The following is an 18,368-nucleotide window of genomic DNA, read 5'->3' as shown; positions in this document are numbered from 1 at the left end:
TGACCAAACAGTCTTCCACTCCACACCCCTTTCTCTGTGACATGCAGCTTCAGTTCAGCTCTGCAGTTTTCCTATTTTTCCTGTCATTTGATCCTGAAGCTTTAACCTCTTGCATGTGACGTGGTGCAACATGCCAGAGGCCCAATGTTTCCTGAATTAGTCCCATTATGCTGCTCATTCCTACATCAAAACAAGAATTTTCAAACACCCGGGAATTATGAGGTGAAGAGTGAAGAATATCATCTTTATCTTTCAGGATAAGTATTTTCACCTTTACAGCCACTGTCAGCTGGCAACTGGATCAAGGCTGAGGAGACAGCTACAGAGTCTTGCACGGTTCTGCTCTAACTCTTTGCCTGAAGATTCAGTTTCATGACCTGCTGTCTTATGCCCACATTATACTCTGAGTTACAATAGAAATAAGATTTCATCATGGCATGCACTGACTGCCCAGACCCTGGTGTATATTTGTAGAGTACTTCTCTCTGAGGGTCTTCATAATGCTGTTCGAAGGCAGTAATGGAAAATGTCACTTTTTACAAGACTATTTTGACTTATATTTTTCCCTTTTTTTTTCTAAGCAGGATAGCTAGATTCCCTCCCTCCTCCCCTGCCCTCCCCCATTTAATGTAGGTCTCATAAACCAGAAGAATGTTCTTTCAAGTAAAAAAACCCACAATTCTGAAAAGTCCAGTGAGTGGTCAAAATTGTAAAGCTCACTTTTTATTATGAGGAAATTTTTCTCATTGCTTTTTACTATGGATGTGGAAATATGTCCAGGCATCTCATAGTTTGTCTTGTCCATGCTGCTGTTATCAGCAATGACTGGATATTAGGATTCTCTGCCATAAATATAAAGAACATACAGGTCAGAAATAAGGAACAGATCCTTGGGACTCTGCTGCACCCACTGCCATGGGAAAACTCAAAGGTAGAAATACCTAAGGACTCAGTCACATTTCCTCTTCCAGGTGTGTTTGCTTTCTTCTGGTGTATCATATCCTGGCTGACACACTTGATTTTCATATTTACATGTGCTTCTGATCTGAGGGGAAGATTCCCACCCGTTTCAGTAACAGCCTGAGGCACCTGCTAGAGTATGCAAATAAAGGAAATGACATGAGCTGGAACAGGAGCGAGGATGTGGACATGCATTTATCTAAGGGGAGAAGAACACATCAGCCTCCACCATGCATTAGCCATCCCTTCAACTGTGCCAAGCCTGAGCAGCTGTGATCTTTTGTTAGTGCCACAAGTATCCACTATTCCACTGTTCTCCACACATGATGAACCAGTGGGTTTCTTCAGCCCATCAATCTGCGCTCAAATATGTCATCACGTAGATGCAGGAACACAAAGTTTTGCTAAGTCCTGAGTTTGTTATAGTTCAGCTTCCAAAGGAAAGTGGTATTTTCTAAAAAAAAAATTCCCCTGTGTTCAGTGGCCCTTTATTTTCAGACTAAAGAGAAACAGAATAGATTGTTCTTGGCTTTCCCTCCACCTGTGATATAGATGTCGGTTTTTTTTCTTCAAATGTGTTTAATGATCCCATGCTATATATGAAGACATACAAAAATAAGGAAGGGTAGATGGGTATCTATTCTTTCAAGTGTTTTGTTGTTGTGTTTGTTTGGTTGGTTTTGGTTGTTTTTTTTTTTTTTTTGTCTAAGCTACATAAAAGTGTAAAATTGACCCTAGCTGGTTTTATTGTTTTATTCTTTCAATGTGTAAACTAAAAGACACAAATATTTTATCCTAGACCTCACTTCAACAGCAAATTGGGGCTGTATTTTCAAAGAGATTTGCTGCCCTCTAGGAAGCTTACTAAGACTTTGGACTGTGTCGTAAAATCATTCCTCGCATACACATATGTAGTTCCAAACCTTTTTCAGGTTTTGTTTCATCCCAACAGGATTTTAATTTGAATTTTCTGTTTAAAACCAACATTTTACATGTTAAATCAATTTGAAAAATTTGAAATGTCAGACTTTCAAAGCCAGATGTCATTGGTCAACTCGAAGAAGAATTTCAGAAATTAAAAATTCTTTGAATGTGAGTGAGGAAAAACGTTCTTTGACATTTATTGAAAAATAGACTTTATGTTTCTAATTAGTAACAAATTTAAATGTCAGTATTTTTAAAAAATATAATTTGATTTTTTTTAATCAGTTTTCTGTTAGTAGGACATCTTCTGATAGCTGGTCATATTCGGGGCTTTTAATTCTTGTGAAAATTTAAACTTTTAGTATCTCTCATCTTTTAGTTATGATTTGGAACCTTCAGTCAGCGTTTTCCTCAGCTGTCCAAAATGCAGATGAAGAACACAAATACAAAAAAAAAAAAAAAGATATGGTTGGTTTTATATTGTTTTTTTACTTTAAAAGCAAAGTTTAAAAGAATCATTCAAGTCCAAGAAAGACACTGTCATTATTCAATATTTTCCAAGGTTCTGACTTCAGGAGTAAAGATTTCTCAGGGTTTTTTTCCAGGATAAAAAATTTCTCAGCTGAGATGCAATACCTACTTTAATTAAATCCTTCATTCTGTTTTGCTGCATGTGCATCTTTTTCATTCAATTATGGTGATTTCCATAACTTAAATAATTAATAGCAATTTGAGAGTCTCTTCCTTTTTAAGAAAACAAGACAGAGAAAAAGAGATACCACTGTCATGTCTTGGCCTGTGAGAAGAACCGTGAAGAGTTTCTTATATAGTTATTCCAACGTAATTCAGCATAGGCATTAACTTTTCCTGTATCTTTAAAAACAGATATCTTAATGTTTCCAGAAGGAAGTTTCTGTCTCCCACAAGATGCGAATCAGGAGACTCCCCTTCAGAGTGTGCTTCATGATGTTGAAGTGAATTGTACCAGTGCAGGAGTGTCTGAGAAGCTTCTTTCTTAACTGAGGAATTCTTGGGAAAAAATTCCCTGATAAAAAATTCCCTGACTATAATGTCTTACTGAAAATGCTTTCCTACAGACATATTCCAAAGCAAATATTTCAAGCTCTCATTCTCTGAGATAAAGTATTTTTAGTCCACAATGACCGTTATTCAAGGTTTTCTTATCTTGCTTATCAGAAATAACTAACTTGTCCTGGGCATCTAAAGAGCAGTGTTTCCACTAGGGCACTAAGCTCTATTCAGGAAATTGCAAACAGTTAATCTGACACAATACAGCAGTCAATGAAGCTTAAAAATGATTATGCATATGAAAATGAAAATCAATAGAAGCAGAACAAAATATACTTTTGTGGTATTACATACACACACTCAGATCAACATTTTTGAAGCCAAATAGCTTGCTTTCCGAGCCCCCTCTTCAAACATGGAGGTAACTCTGGGACTCAAAAGAGCTAATGCAGCTGTGAAATCTAAAATTACAATAGCTACTTTAATGAACCATAGAAATTACGCTGGCAGCACACCAGTCCTGCAAATAACATCACATATTTACTGTCTTCTCAGCTGTTCAAATATTTGCAGCTAAAAATCATAGAATCAAAGAGTCACATAATGGTTTGGGTTGGAAGGGACCGTAAAGATCATCTAGTCCAACCTCCCTGCCGTGGGCAGGGACACCTTTCACTAGACTAGGTCACTCAAAGCCCCATCCAACCTGGCATTAGAAACTTCCAGGGATGGAGCATCCACAACTTCTCTGGACAACGTGTTCCAGTGCCTCACTACCCACACAGTGAAGAATTTATTCCTTACTTCTCATCTAAATCTACCCTCCTTTAGTTTAAAATCATTACATCTTGTACTATCACTACAGGCCCTGCTAAAGAGTTTATAGAATCATAGAATCATAGAATGGTTAGGGTTGGAAGGGACCTTCAAAGGTCATCTAGTCCAACCCCCCTGCAAGGAGGAGGGACATCCCCAACTCGATCAGGTTGCTCAGAGCCTCAGCCAGCCTGGCCTTGAACGTTTCCAGGGATGGGGCCTCCACCACCTTTCTGGGCAACCTGTTCCAGTGTTCTATAACTCGCATCGTAAAAAATTTTTTCCTAATTTCTAATCTAAATCTACCCCCCTCTATTTTAAAACCATTACCCCTTGTCCTATTGCAACAGGCCCTACTAAACAGGCTTTCCCCATCTTTCTTGTAGGCCCCCCTGAGGTACTGGAAGGCCGCTATAAGGTCTCCCTGGAGCATTCTCTTCTCCAGGCTGAACAGCCCCAACTCTCTCAGCCTGGCCTCACAGGAGAGGTTCTCCAGCCCTCTGATCATCTTCGTGGCCTCCTCTGGACCCTCTCCAACAGGCCTATGTCCTTCTTATGTTGGGAGTTCCAGAGCTGGACACAGTACTGCAGGTGGGGTCTCACCAGAGTGGAGTAGAGGGGCAGAATCTCAAAAACTACAAATGAATATCTTTTATTAATTTAGAATTGAGGCTTTCTTTACCCCTCTGAATTTCTTCTCAAGTAAAGTTTTGGGAATAGTAGAGATTTAGGGAGGATTACATTTGGTCTAAATGTTTCTGAAAAGCTTCAGCGATGCACAGAATAATCTTTCTAACACCTCTGTAAGCATCCATATGGCACAAAACTACATGGTCTACTTATAAATCTGTTCCAGTCAACATGAGTGTCCCAGGAGGGCAGGAAACGCCTCGCCTGGGAAACATTACTCATGGAAGACCACTCCTTTGCTTAAGATCTAGGCTTTTAGGCTTCTGGTCAGAAAGGCTTCAAGTACTGCAGCTTTCAATTTGCAAATTTGATCTTTTCAGGAGACAAATTTTCACATATTCTTAGGCTCTTAGATACACTATGAATAGCATCTTCATGACGATATTTAGTATTTGTTAAAATTTGAAACGCAGAAAACGATAGGAGCTAAACAGATTTATTTTGGTTTTCATCAGAGATTGTTTTCCTTTTTCTTTAATTCAATTGCTACTTTTTATATGTATGAAGGACAGTGAAACTGTTCAACTCAATTCAGTAGAGTTCCAGTATCTATTTCTAGTGTTTATCTCCTGTTTTCAATGGTATAATTATTGTTTGTTTGTTTGACTTCAATGAACTCACACCTTGAGCCTTTTGCATAGACTAGCACTTTTTTCCTTATATTATCTTATGCCAGTATTTTTTAAGAACTTACTTTTTAACCATTTCACCAGAATTTTTTAAACGTCTATTTCATGCAAGGTCCTGCACATGGGTTGTGGCAATCCCAGGCACAAATATAGGCTGGGTGGAGAATGGATGGAGAGCAGTCCTGAGGAGAAGGACTTGGGAGTGCTGCTGGACAAGAAGCTCAACATGAGCTGGCAATGTGCTCTTGTAGCCCAGAAGGCCAACCGCATCCTGGGCTGCATCAAGAGGAGTGTGGCCAGCAGGCCAAGGGAGGTGGTTCTCCCTCTCTACTCTGCCCTGGTGAGACCCCTGGCGTACTGTGTCCAGTTCTGGAGCCCCCAACATCAGAAGGACATGGACTAGTTGGAGAGGGTCCAGAGGAGGGCCACGAAGATAAGAGGGCTGGAGCACCTCTCCTATGAGGACAGGCTGAGAGAGTTGGGGCTGTTCAGCCTGGAGAAGAGGAGTCTCCAGGGAGACCTTATAGTGGTCTTCCAGTACCTCAAAGGGGCCTACAAGAAAGATGGGGAGAGGCTGTTCAGTAAGGCCTGTTGTGATAGGACGATGGGCAATGGTTTTAAAATACAGGGAGGTAGATTTAGATTAGATGTTAGAAAAAAATTTTTTACAATGAGGGTGGTAGAACACTGGAACAGGTTGCCCAGGGAGGTGGTGGATGCCCCATCCCTGGAAACGTTCAAGGCCAGGCTGGATGAGGCTCTGAGCAACCTCATCTAGTTGGGGATGTCCTTGCTTCTTGCAGAGTCCATCCTTGGACTAGATGACTTTTGAACGTCCCTTCCAACCCTAACCATTGTATCATAGAATCATAGAATCATAGAATCATAGAATAGTTAGAGTTGGAAGGGACCTTCAACGGTCATCTAGTTCAACCCCCCTGCAAGATTCTATGATTCTATGATTCTTCTTAATTTTAATTTAACTTAAAGGGATGAAGACTTTAGTGTTATAAGAGCTCAGAGAATAATCAGAAACAAAATGAAGGGGATATTTTGCTCTCTACATGGACAGCATTCACATCAAAGTAATTTTTAACAAAATCTTTTGTCAAATGTATCTTACATACTCTTATAATTTGAAGAAATATGAGTCTAGAAGATGGCAAACACAAAGTGGCAGTGTTGTGGTTTTGTTTAGTGAGGGGGCCTAAGGTGGTAGCTTCTGTAGGAAACTGCTAGAAGTCGCTCCCCTTTGTTCAGTGGACTCGGCCGGGCCTAGGGCGGACCCGCTGCTGGCCAAGGCCGAGCCGATTGGTAGCAGAATGTTCCATGATAACGCCTCTGCAATAACGTATTTAAGAAGGGGAAAACAGAAAAAAAGAGAGAAGAGAAGATGTGAAGAAGCTGAGCGGGCGCAGAGGCGCAGAGGCGCAGAGGGGGAGGTGCAGGCCTCGTGGGCCTTGCAGGCCTCACCCTCTGGCCTCTCGCCAGGCAGCCGACTGGGCCCGACTTGGCACAGCCCGGCTGCAAGAAGTGGAGAGGAGATGAGAAGTGAATAAGATGTAAAAAGATCCTGAGAAAGATCTGCCAGCCTGTTGTGAGGAACGGCTGCAGACGCCAAGGTCAGTTCAGAAGGAGGGGGAGGAGTAATGCGGCTCCTGGCCAAGATTCCCCTGCAGCCTGTGGTGACGACCATGGTGGAGCAGGTTGTCCCCCTGCAGCCCATGGAGGTCCACGGAGGAGCAGAGATCAACTTGGAGCCCGTGAAGGACCCCACACTGGGGGAAGTGGATGCCTGAAGGTGTCTGTGGCCCGTGGAGGGCCTGCGCTGGGGCAGCCGTTCTGGAGAGACTGAACTCTGTGGAAGAGATGACCCACGCCGGAGCAGTTTCACGAAGGACTGTGGCATAGGGGTGGGACCCCACAACGGAGCAGGGGAGGAATGTGAGGAGTTCTTCCCCCGACCATGAAGCAGTGGCGTAAAACAACGCATGATGAACTGACCGCGACCCCCATTCCCTCTTCCCCCCTGTGCCGCTCGGGACAGGGGGAAGGTGGTAGAGATAATGTTAAGCTCAGAAGAGGGAGGGGTGGAGGGAGGTTATCTTGTTCTCTGTCTCATTCTCCTGCTGGTTTTAGTAATAAATGAATAGTTTTCCCCAAGTCGAGTCTGTTTTGCCCGTAACGGTAACTTTAAGGATTTCTCCCTGTCCTTATCTCAAACCTCGAGCCGTTTTTCCTTATATTATCTCTCCCTATTCTCTCGGAGGGTGGGGGGAGTGAGAGAGAGACTGCGTAGTCTGGTCCCGATCGGGGCTGAACTATGACAGGCAGACACTAAAAAATAGAAATAAGCAGAACAGAAGACCTCTAAGATGATTAAATAAAAGCCCACAAGAAGTGACTGGAGCCCAAAGCTGCTGTTTCCTACCACAGTGTCCATCTCTGGTTTCTGTCTGGTGTGTGCTAGATTCAATTTGCCACTTTGGCTGACACCGTCTCAGCCCTGAAAAGGGCTCCTAAGTCTGCAGTTCTTTGCATACCTCTCTCCAGGTTAAATCCTTCTCAACATTTAAAAACAAAACAACAACAAAAACCCCACAGCTGTTGTTTACTGTACCTGGAACCTCTTTCCCTCCTTCCCTCTGGTGCCATTAGCAGACATTATCTGTCCACCAGCTTGGCCACCCACCTGCTGCATCCTCATACCTCTCACACCTTCTCCTTTCTCTCACCAGAAACCTGGGCATCAGTGGGGGAGGTGGGAAGGTGTTTTTCTAGGTAAGGAAGATGGAACAGTATGTCAGCCTCTTGATTTTATCTAAACAGAGCCTTGGACTCCTTGAAATTATTGTTAAGATAGAACAAAATTATTTAACAGAGCAAATGCTTTTCCTAACAAATTTTTAGCCTTTTTACTTTTTAGGAAGACTTGTATGTATCAAATATTCTGTCCATTTCTGCCTGGCCCTAATTCATCCAGTATCTTTGAGCAGTTTGTGGTGCATACAATTTATATTGTCTCCCACAAGGGACATCACGTTCATACTATGTTTTGTGCAGCTACCTAAACCACCACAGTTGGTAAATTGACTGAAAATCACGAATGCCATCGTGAAGCAGAGCTGCCTATTTATCTTTTACAGGGGTTAATTCATTTCAGGTTTTATACTCAGTTTTGAGTAGTGAAAAAAAGTCATGCACAGGAGGAAAAAAAAAAAAGCATACTTATAATCAACTTGGTTGGGGTTTATTTTTTTTTTGTTTGTTCGTTTTTTGGTTTTTTTTTTTCTGCAGGGTACTAGTAGTGCTGTACTACACCATGAATAGAGCTGTGTCAGAAGAACAAAGATTGCATTTCTTTGGCATTCATAACAGATGCAAGAAACATGAGTCATAATAACCACTTTCTGTACATGATAGAAGAAATTAAATTCCTACAAAATTCAGCTAAAAAGACACTGCTGAGATTTAACTTCTAATTAAAAGCAGTGACATATATGAGTTTTAACTAGAGCATAATTTTAGGTTCAGATATTTCTTCAGTTTAAAAAGAGCTGAACTTTGCATCAGGAAAGCTTTTGAAAGCATTGTGTGAGGGATAGGATGGCCTGTGGCACTGGTGATGAACACAGAGTCCCTAGTTCCATTTCAGGTGATATAGATGACCCTGATAAGTTATTACAGCATTCAAGGCCGCATCACCTGCTGATGCTCTCAGCATTTACTTAATGCCTTGTTATCTTTGGCCTCTCGCTCCATGCCCACGTTACAGAGAAAGCCTGGTTACCAGCTTAGGGGTTTAAGTCTCACCCAGGCACCTGCTGCCCAGACACCCGGCATTGCTGTGCTCAGCAGTGCAGCATCGATGTCAGCTCTCAGCTCACAGCCTGCGTTTTGACTTCACTGTCTGTCTGATGGGAAAACTGAGGCTGCCAGAACAAAGTATTACTGGAGCAGGATATTCTCCAAAACGTGCTCTGAGGTGCGGGATTCTTTATCACTGCAGCATAGCATCCATCTTTGAACTGAACTTGTTTAAAATCTCAATGCCCTCTGTGAATACAGAATCATCATGGAAGCCTTTCTTCTAGAGAAGAATGAGACAATTTTGCTCTGGGAATAAAGCAGACCTAGTTAACTGTACAAAACGACAAATATTAGGAATAGGAAGTGGGGTTTTTTCTGTGGTACTTGAACACAGGCTTAAAACAGCTTTGAAGTGTATTGCAAACAAAGATAGAGCTTCAAATTCACCAGGCAACAGTGCCTTCAAATAAAGCAAGTGATTGAGCGTGCTGGTGTAACTCGCTGTCTTGTTTTTCTCAAGGGAAAAAGAGAGACAGGAGGTACCTCCTCACACTGTTGTTCTCTTTAGAATAAATGCCTCTGGCACCACCAGATTGTTTATCTCAGGAAGGAAAATTCATTCATGAAGGAAAAAAAAAAAGATGGGTTTATTTCAGCTTGCACAGGCCTTGTTCTGCCTAAAACCTTCAATAACAGTGACATCTTCAGTAATCAGAACAATTTGTCATAGGAGAGCTGGAAATCGTTTCCTCCCTCCCAGCACCACTGTAACAGAAATGCTACAAGCAGAGCGCACGCCCTGTAAATGGGTCTGAAACGGTGTCACTGTAGAGATAAACCCCTTCCACACAGAGCTGACAGCTTTTGCTGGACAGACAACAGCTCTCCAGCTCTCATGGGGGGATGCCCGTGCCAGTTGAAGATGCAGAGGGTTGTGGTCAGCAGTCAATGCCGATGGCCTCACCTGCTCTGTGCGCAGACAACGCAGCCAACAGCTGGAGCATGGGTCTCTGCGACTGATCTGTGCAGTCCCACACACTTGGTCTGCCAGAGCCGCTCCTGCGATTGCCTTCTGACCCACAGGGATCCCTACTCAGAGTCTTTGCAGTACTGCACAAGCAATAAATCGTCTGTCTTGGTGACCCCGTGCGCTCGCTGCAGCGCTGTGACCTGGCCATGACTTTGTGAGTGTTTGCTCCTGGGTTTTGTGGGTGCCTGCCTCTGGGTGTAACCCCTGCACTGCTGCGCACATGGTTTGGTGAAGGCTTGTGTCGGGGCTGCTTCCAGTTAGAATAAATATTCACAGACTCCTTGGCTTTTGTGTGCGGCTCTGGAATTGTGGTGAAAGGCAAGCAGTAGCACCCACTCCTTTATTACACCTATTAGAGCTTTATGTCAATAATAATAATAATAATAGCTGCTGAAATAGTGCATTTCCTTGACAGGTCTCCACTTATGAAATAACTGATCTCTGTAGCTGGGACTTAACCACAGCATCCTTCAGACTTGTGAAGCATTCAAGCTTCATTATCAAGCATTCGTGATGGAACAGGCCCATTCCTAACCGAGGTTGTGGAGCATACCTTGAGCTAAGGAAAATTGCTTTGATTGCAGCTATTGGAAAAGCAAACTACATAAAATGGTCAATCTTACTTTCTTCAGCAAACATACATCTCTTGTTTATTTTAATTGGTGTCTCTTCTCTAACTGAATACCACATGGACCCACTGAAAATCAGCTTTGAGCTACCCAGTATTCCTCGTCTTTACACATTTGGGGTTTATTTGGGATTTTACTAGTTAGCTATTCTTTTGATATTAATTATGAGCTAGGCTGTCATGAAATGCAAACAAAGCACTCATTAGTGAGTAAAACACGTATAAGTGTTTTATGTGTACAACTTGATTACATGTAGTGCATTGCTTAGAAGTCTACCCTAATTAGAGACTAGAAAATAGTTTGCATATTTTCCACCTACTTTTACAAGCTAAGATCCCATTGCCATCGATTCAGTTGTCCAAAATACTTGATTATGCTTTCTAATAACTTAGCGTGCAATTGTTGGGAGTAATCTACACTGTCCTTCTGAAAAACTGGTCATGCATTCAATGGACAGAGTGAAAGCAGAGCACATCCAAGAATCCTGCCCATAGGAGAAGTTAAAATACATCTGTTGTTATGGCTACAAGTTGGAGGTGGAGCAGCATGGCACCTTTTCAGAGTCCTGGGGTGACTAAGGCTCTCAGCTGGGATGAACTCACAACTGCACAAGTCCATAGAACTAATATGTACCTCCCTGTGAGTATAATGTGGCCATAAAAAAAAAGGTTAATTAATTATATATCATGTTAACAACTATAATTGATCCAAATATCACTTAACAGGGTCATGTATCTATTTTCTTTTGCGACCAAATAAAGTATCAAGTTATGCCTAGTTTTTATCTAAATTTGACACGGTGGCAGACTTTATGGACTGAAGTATACGTCTCATCTGAACTTTGAGAACTTTAATATTAATCTCATTTTCACTTCCATATGCAATGTAATTTTAATGAAGCTGGGCAACAACAGGGGAGCTGTTCTCCAGTTAATTTAAAATCTGAGCATTTATCTAGGTTAAAACCTAAGACTATGCAGCCACCTAAATTAAAATTATCTGTACTGAATTTCAATGCTAATGATTTCAAATTCTGTTAATATTGATTCAACTGCTTTTTATTGGTTTCCCCTCCTCCCTCAGCACTCTAATTACAGATTATTCATTTTTCATGTATCAGAATCCTACTCTCTGAGCTTAATAGTTTCTCTCACATGTCACTCGGGGAAAAAACAATCTTCCTGGCAGGGCAGAAGGGACAGAAATATATGAAGTAGACTATAGCTAGTGATGAAGTTAGCAGTTTTCCAAGTTAGTGCCAGATTCAGAGGATCCTGAGAATGTCATAGTTATGTGTGTGTTTGTTTTGAGAAAGCAACTGAAACATAAACATTATTGTATCAGAAATATAAAAAAAAATAAAATGCAGGCTGATTTAAGGGGCTTTAAATAGATGAAGACTAAAGCTTATAAAATGAAATAAGTTATTTCATTTGATTGCTTAAAGGTATCATACCTGTGGCTGTCTTGAAACTAGATCTTTTATTTAATTTTAATTTTTTTTCTCTGTGCCAATATCAGCTTCTTTTATCTTTCCACAAACATGTAGTTTAACACGTGTAGAATTTAGAAAAACTGTACATCTTAATTTAAAATCTAAAAATGCCTATTTTCTCTTTCCTAATTACAGACATATGCAAAGTAAGAAAACAAAACCCAAAGGTCCTATGCATTAAAATGTGTTCTGATTAATTTTTGGCACAACTTAAACATGCTTCATCCTTTCCTGCTGCTACCAAAGTAATGCTGAATGAGGAGACTACTATTTCTAGATATTTTTAGTGGTGGGCAGCCCGTTAGGAAACAAACTTTACATGAAACACTACCATCTTTTATTGTAGCAGATGATGTAGATGGGAAAGGTAGAGAAATTTTTGGTTTGAGACTTGCCTCATTAAAACACCAGGTTAATATGAAGAGTACTTTATTAAGTTTTAATGAGACCGAAAACCACAAGTAGTATATTTTTAATTGTTCAGTTCAGGGTAGTTTGAGTCTCTTTTTCTAGTGCAGGAGAAATCTAGAACTCATTATGTCCCTGTCAAACTAAAAAATCAGCCGTTTGTCCTTGCTTATTCTTTCCAGTACTTTTGTCAAATTCTGCAGTTCACAAGTATGCAGGCTGTGCAGATGTGCATATATACATATATCTGTGCTGCAGATATCTCAGTGCCTTTGACTCGTTTGTCTGGGTTTTCTTCGTTTGTCTCTTTGCTTGGTTTTGTCCTGATTGGCTCATTCCTGGTGATCTTCATTTCCATTAGAGCTTATTAGCTGCTGACATGCTGTTTCAGACAAGTCAAATTTGTAGTATAATGTTGGTGTTTATTTTTCTCAAAACAATAGCTTTGAATTTCATTCTGAGAAAATGCTTAAACATTCATTTCAAAAGATATAATCTCTCAACTATTGTGGAAAAGAATAGCTTTTTCTGCAGTAGATAGCAGTTGCTTAAATATAACCAAGTGACTAATTTCCAAATTTTATATACATGCACAGCAGAGCAACTTATCATATGGTAACCCACTCTAGCATCTGTGACTTTGCTATGGTTTTATATGAAATCTTTTCTTCCAGCATCATTGAAATTAGCAGTGAAGAGGCTTGGAGGTCATCTTTACAAACATCTTGAGTCCGTAATAATTAAACAATCATGGTATTTTCACAATTAGCTTGAAATATAGAGAGCAGCTGAGCCACCTGTCTTTTCCTAAAAGTTTCCAAACTTCATTATGTGTCTGAAGTATGTTTGTAAGAGTCTTACAGTTCTCCAGCATACATAATAAGACAAACCCCAAATTGACTTTTTTCTTGTAAAGAGGGAAGATGCAGCTTGCAGGTGTCTGGTGCAATATGGCACTAACCGTTTCTACACTGTGTTGGTAGATATAAAACTTTTCCCATTACAAGTTTGCCCACAATAGGAGGATTTTGAACTTCAGCTTTTGTTAAAACATATTATTCGGACACATGTCCTTTTTGGTCTAAATGATCAGCAAACAAAATAGCTATATTTTGTAGGACACCTAACCTCTGCTATACAACATACCGTAGATGTAACATACCGCAGTTGAACATACTGTAAATGTATCATAAATGTATCGTGCTCAATCTTCTGAATAGTTTGTGAGTTTGCTTGTCTGGTTTTTTTCACTCTTCCTGGGAGAAAGTTGTTCTGCAAGCTTATACCACTGAGGAACCCTGTTCTAATAATCAAGTTAAAATTACAGCTGGTTTATATTGCTTATTCTTTAGCTTAAAGCGTTTTTCTTTTTGTCTAGAATATACTTCATGCAGGTACTTATAGACAGGAATCGTATTTTTTTTTTAGACTTCATTTATTTTGGTTGAATACATGATCATACATAGTGAAAAGGAGAAAAAAAAATTCTTTACATCTTGTTAATTTTCTTGGAACATTCTGACCACACTTGAGATATTGCAGTTCCTGTTCACCTAATTCTCCCTTTTATCTCCAGGCCTACAATGAGTTAAGAAATATCACAACTTTCTCATTTTGAAGTCACAAGCTTGTACTTTAAGCACTTCATCTTAGTTGGTGTCAGCAGCTGAAGTTAAATAAGAAGGGTAGATTTGAGCACTGCTGTTGAGTGATGAGAAAACAAATTTCAAAATTATTTAACTATACGGTAGAAATAAAATAAATTAATATATTTGCAGTAAACTGATCTGGTTATAATGCTATGCTTTAACACAGCTAACAGAAAGAAAATTAACAGGAAGATCTGTGTTTCTGTTACAATAAAGAGAAATTGAGAGCGGTCTATCAAGGAAAATAACAATACATATAAGTCTGTAATACTGTGAAGATTTTTAAAAAATATTTATAGCCCCAGGATATGGATATGCATAAGACTATTGAGCTTGATAGATTGCAAAGTGGGAAACTTGCAAAGTTTTAATTGCACTCCTGTGATTGAAGATCCTGGATATAGTTTTATTATGCAAGAGCATTTGATTTTTTAACATTTATTATTTTCATGTGTATTACTAAAATCACTGGCTTTCCCTCTTTGCCATTTATAAAAACATTTGTTTGAAACATTGCACCAGAATGTGACACACATGTAGCTGACTCTCAGAAGGCTTGTAATGTTTATGGAATGGTTTTGCAGTTTAGAAATTGCTTTATCCCTGCACTTGTTTATAGTTACGAAGACAAAATTATCTGATGGCAAAGAACTGCACATCCAATAGTTTGAGTCATTTCAGCACAGCAGTAAAAGAATTTAGGGAGTGTAAAACATCCAGTTCTGTCAGAGCAGAACATCATGTGCCTGCTGTCTGCTGCTCATTGCCAATCTATCACTGCAGTGCTGTTCTCTTCCCTGCTGCTTACACTGCAATAGCGTCTGGAGGCATCACTGGAAATGGATGCTCCATAGAGAATTTGGAAATCACTGGACCAATTCAAGTAAGAGAAATCCACGGAAGGCTACTACATACAAAGGTACCCTCTTTGGCTCTGAAAGTTCATGGCTGTCATTTCACCACTCTCACGTTCTCCACTCTGCATCTGGTGAGACATATGTGCAGGGCCTGATGGTCTGGCCGTGTGTGTCTGCTCTTAGAGGAAGAGTGCTTGGAGAAAAAACATCCTTCAAGGCTAGATTTCCAGCTACAGAAGGAGAACAGTGCTCCCACTCCACAGCAGCGTTTGCTTTGTTCACTGATGGAGGGAGCCAGGTCCCATCCTGACAGGAGAAGAGTCAACTGTTCTTCACACTCACGCTAAAACAATGTTGTGTCATTGGATACATGTTTAGAAACGGGTCTTAAGAGTTTATTCTGATGGCATTTCACACTAAAAACACCTCCTTGAAACAGGACACCCTTCCTGGGTGGGATCCCATTCAGATGGGGGACTTCTCAGTCTGTTCTTTCGTTCTCTGTATCGAGGGCTGGAGACATTGCTATGAAGACCAAGTGCAATCAGCTGTTAGAATACCTTATGACTCACTGATTAGAAGATGAGCATGGTCTTATCTCCATACACAGCAATTGAGATTAGTCTTCCAGAATATGTGGTGAAAGTTTTGGTCCCAGGATCCCCTGGGAGAGTGGGCAACACCCTGCTCCCGTAAATCAAGCTCACACCAGAATTCTCAAAATATCTCAGAGGCAACATTTTTTTCCTGCCTTCTGTTCCAGTAATTTATTAACCAGTCACTGACCTCTTTGGAACCTGACACTTCCCATAGTTGTCTCAAACTGAGGTATCTACTTTGATGTGTGTGTGCTACAGAGAGTTTCAGTTTGGGGAATCTCACCCATGTCTTTAACTCCAGGTGCTCGGTAGATGTCTTTTTAAGCATTTTAATTTCCTATTTCCCTTTGGCCATACTTTACAGATTGAACTATTTTTATTAAGTGCCAAGCTTAGCAACTGCTCAATTTTCCTGTTCAATCTTCAAGTATTCTTCGTTTTTTACTTTTTGGCGTTTTTTTTGTGTGTCTGTTTGTTAAATGCAGCACAACTGCACTAGGCTCCCAGTAGAGACTGGGGGTGGGGGTGGGTTGTTAGGTCCTTCTTAGCCTCCAGATTGCATCTAGGTGGCTTCTTTCAGCATTTCTTGGTTCATTTTTCACTAATTGCTTCTTTTTTACGTAGCTTGCTTTTGCAAAAGGGAACATCTTTCTGGGATTCGTTTGACCTGCTCTCCTGCTATGATAATAAACCTGCCCAACTCCGGTTGCTAGTACAGAGAAACTCTCCTCTAGTGTCTTGAACAGGGTCCCACAAACCACTCCAGATTGAACTTAGAATGGCATTTCAAAGGAGAAGACAAAACTGCCGTTCTGAATAGTGTTTAGTGAATGCAAGAATTCTCTCTACATCTCACCTTCAGGTGTTGACATGTTCTTTCCACAAATAGCTGAAATCTCCCACCTCTACTACCTGATATCATTTGGACTTATCATAGAATCATAGAATCATAGAATCACATGGTTGGATGGGACCTATAAGATCATCTAGTCCAACCGTCTTCCCACTACCATTGCTGCCACAGCTACTAAACCATAATAACTTAATCACAGGATCAATATGATCTTAGGACTTAATGTGGGGACATCCACCCACAAGGATTACATTGTGAGCTGCTTCTGTGATGTTTTTAAATTCAATGTAATTCTTTCTTAGGCAGCATTACTGAACATCTTCATCCTATTACTCACACAAAGTTCATTGCCAAGTAACACTGTCTCACTGATCCTCTTTTCATGAAGCATCTCAAGTGCTTATTATTGGCAGGGTTATCATGTCATGCAAAATATTGCAGTTCCTCTGTTTTTATATTTTATCTCAGGAAGTCTGCCAGCTTTATTCCCAACACAACGTCACTTTGCAGTTTTCCCTGATGTCCAGTCCTAGTGATCATGAATTCCCACTCTTGCCCTCTGCTTCTCTTTTAATATAAAATGGCCTTCACTGCTCCAGGAGCTTCTTCAGACTTTGTGTGTGACATCCACTAAAGAGTGGGAAACATACAAGATACTAGGCTTTTCTTTCCTCGCAGATACTTCTCCTTCCTAGTGACTTACATCCTGCCTTGTAGCACAAGGAGTGCTGCAGCAAGATAACATCTCCATAAGTCTACTCTGTGAACCTCTGTTTTTCTCTGTTACTCCATCTCAGCCACTCTGACATCAGAAGAACAAACCCGTCCTCTCACTGAGTACCTGCATATTAGGCCTGCTGCCTGGTCAAACAACACTTTTAACTTTATACTACTGTCTTGGTGACCTCCCCACACTTCTGAGGGACCTCAAACATCATTCTGAGCTTAAACACTGTGGCAGTTTTAGTGGGTCTAACTTTTAACTTTCTCCTCTGGAGGAGAGGTTAAGATTATTCTCCTCTTCCTCTGCTCTATCGTTATTAAGATAATCAGCAACGAATGAGAACAACCCAAAGATATGGTGGATGTGGCTGCTGTTCTCAAAACCATCCCTGGTACAAAATCTCTCACTTTTGAGCTACCATCTTTTGTCTTGGTGGTTCCGGGCACTCTCTATTCACTACTCAGGATAGCAGCTTCCCCTTGCCCAGCCTGATCCCTCCGCTGCATGTGACAGCTGCTCAAGTCTCACAGCCCCAGCAAGCTCCCAGCCACCCACCCTGAGCAACCAGTCATCATCAACTAAATGGTCACAGCAGGCAACGCCTGCACACAGTTTTCTGCTTTCCAGGAGCCAGATCTTGCTCTTCTTCCTTCTGACCTCTGCAAGAAAAACTTCCATGGGATCTCTCTTGCTTGCAGCCAGAGAAGTAGAGTTTTAGTAAGAGTTTCTCAGTAACAGGCAGAGGATTTTGGGTCGTTGTTGTTGCTATTCAGCTTTAAAATGGATAGGTTCTGAAATATATTGCCTTTATTTACAGCAGTTCCACATTTGGAGTTTGGTTCAGCTCAACAATTAGCTCATCAGACACTGGCTCAAATGCTTTGCTAATTAAAGGCTTCAGGAAGAGGCACCACTGAGACCAAAGAGGCTACTGCAAGGTAAAGGTCATCTTGTAAAACTGGAGGATGGCTAGAGAGTGCTTGATTTACTTTAATAGCTACACTTTTAAAATAGATGTGTGCCTTTACTACTGCCTTTATAAAGGTCTCCTTTGTCAACATCTGCCAATATTCAGTGACAGATAAAATTTTTCGATGTAATAAATTCAAATGACAAAATCCAAGGACTGGCGGGTGAAACCAGACATAGGTTCACACATCAGTGAGTCATTGCCTATGTATTTATGAGATTATCTGTCAATAGTTGCCTAAACAGAACCATTGGTGAGGGCAAAAGAAACAGCATGCAAATATCCAGAAGATAAAG

The sequence above is a fragment of the Chlamydotis macqueenii genome, chromosome Z, assembly GCF_036417535.1.
Source record: "Chlamydotis macqueenii isolate bChlMac1 chromosome Z, bChlMac1.mat, whole genome shotgun sequence".
Lineage (NCBI taxonomy): Eukaryota > Metazoa > Chordata > Aves > Otidiformes > Otididae > Chlamydotis > Chlamydotis macqueenii.
Note: the sequence above shows the minus strand (reverse complement) of the source record.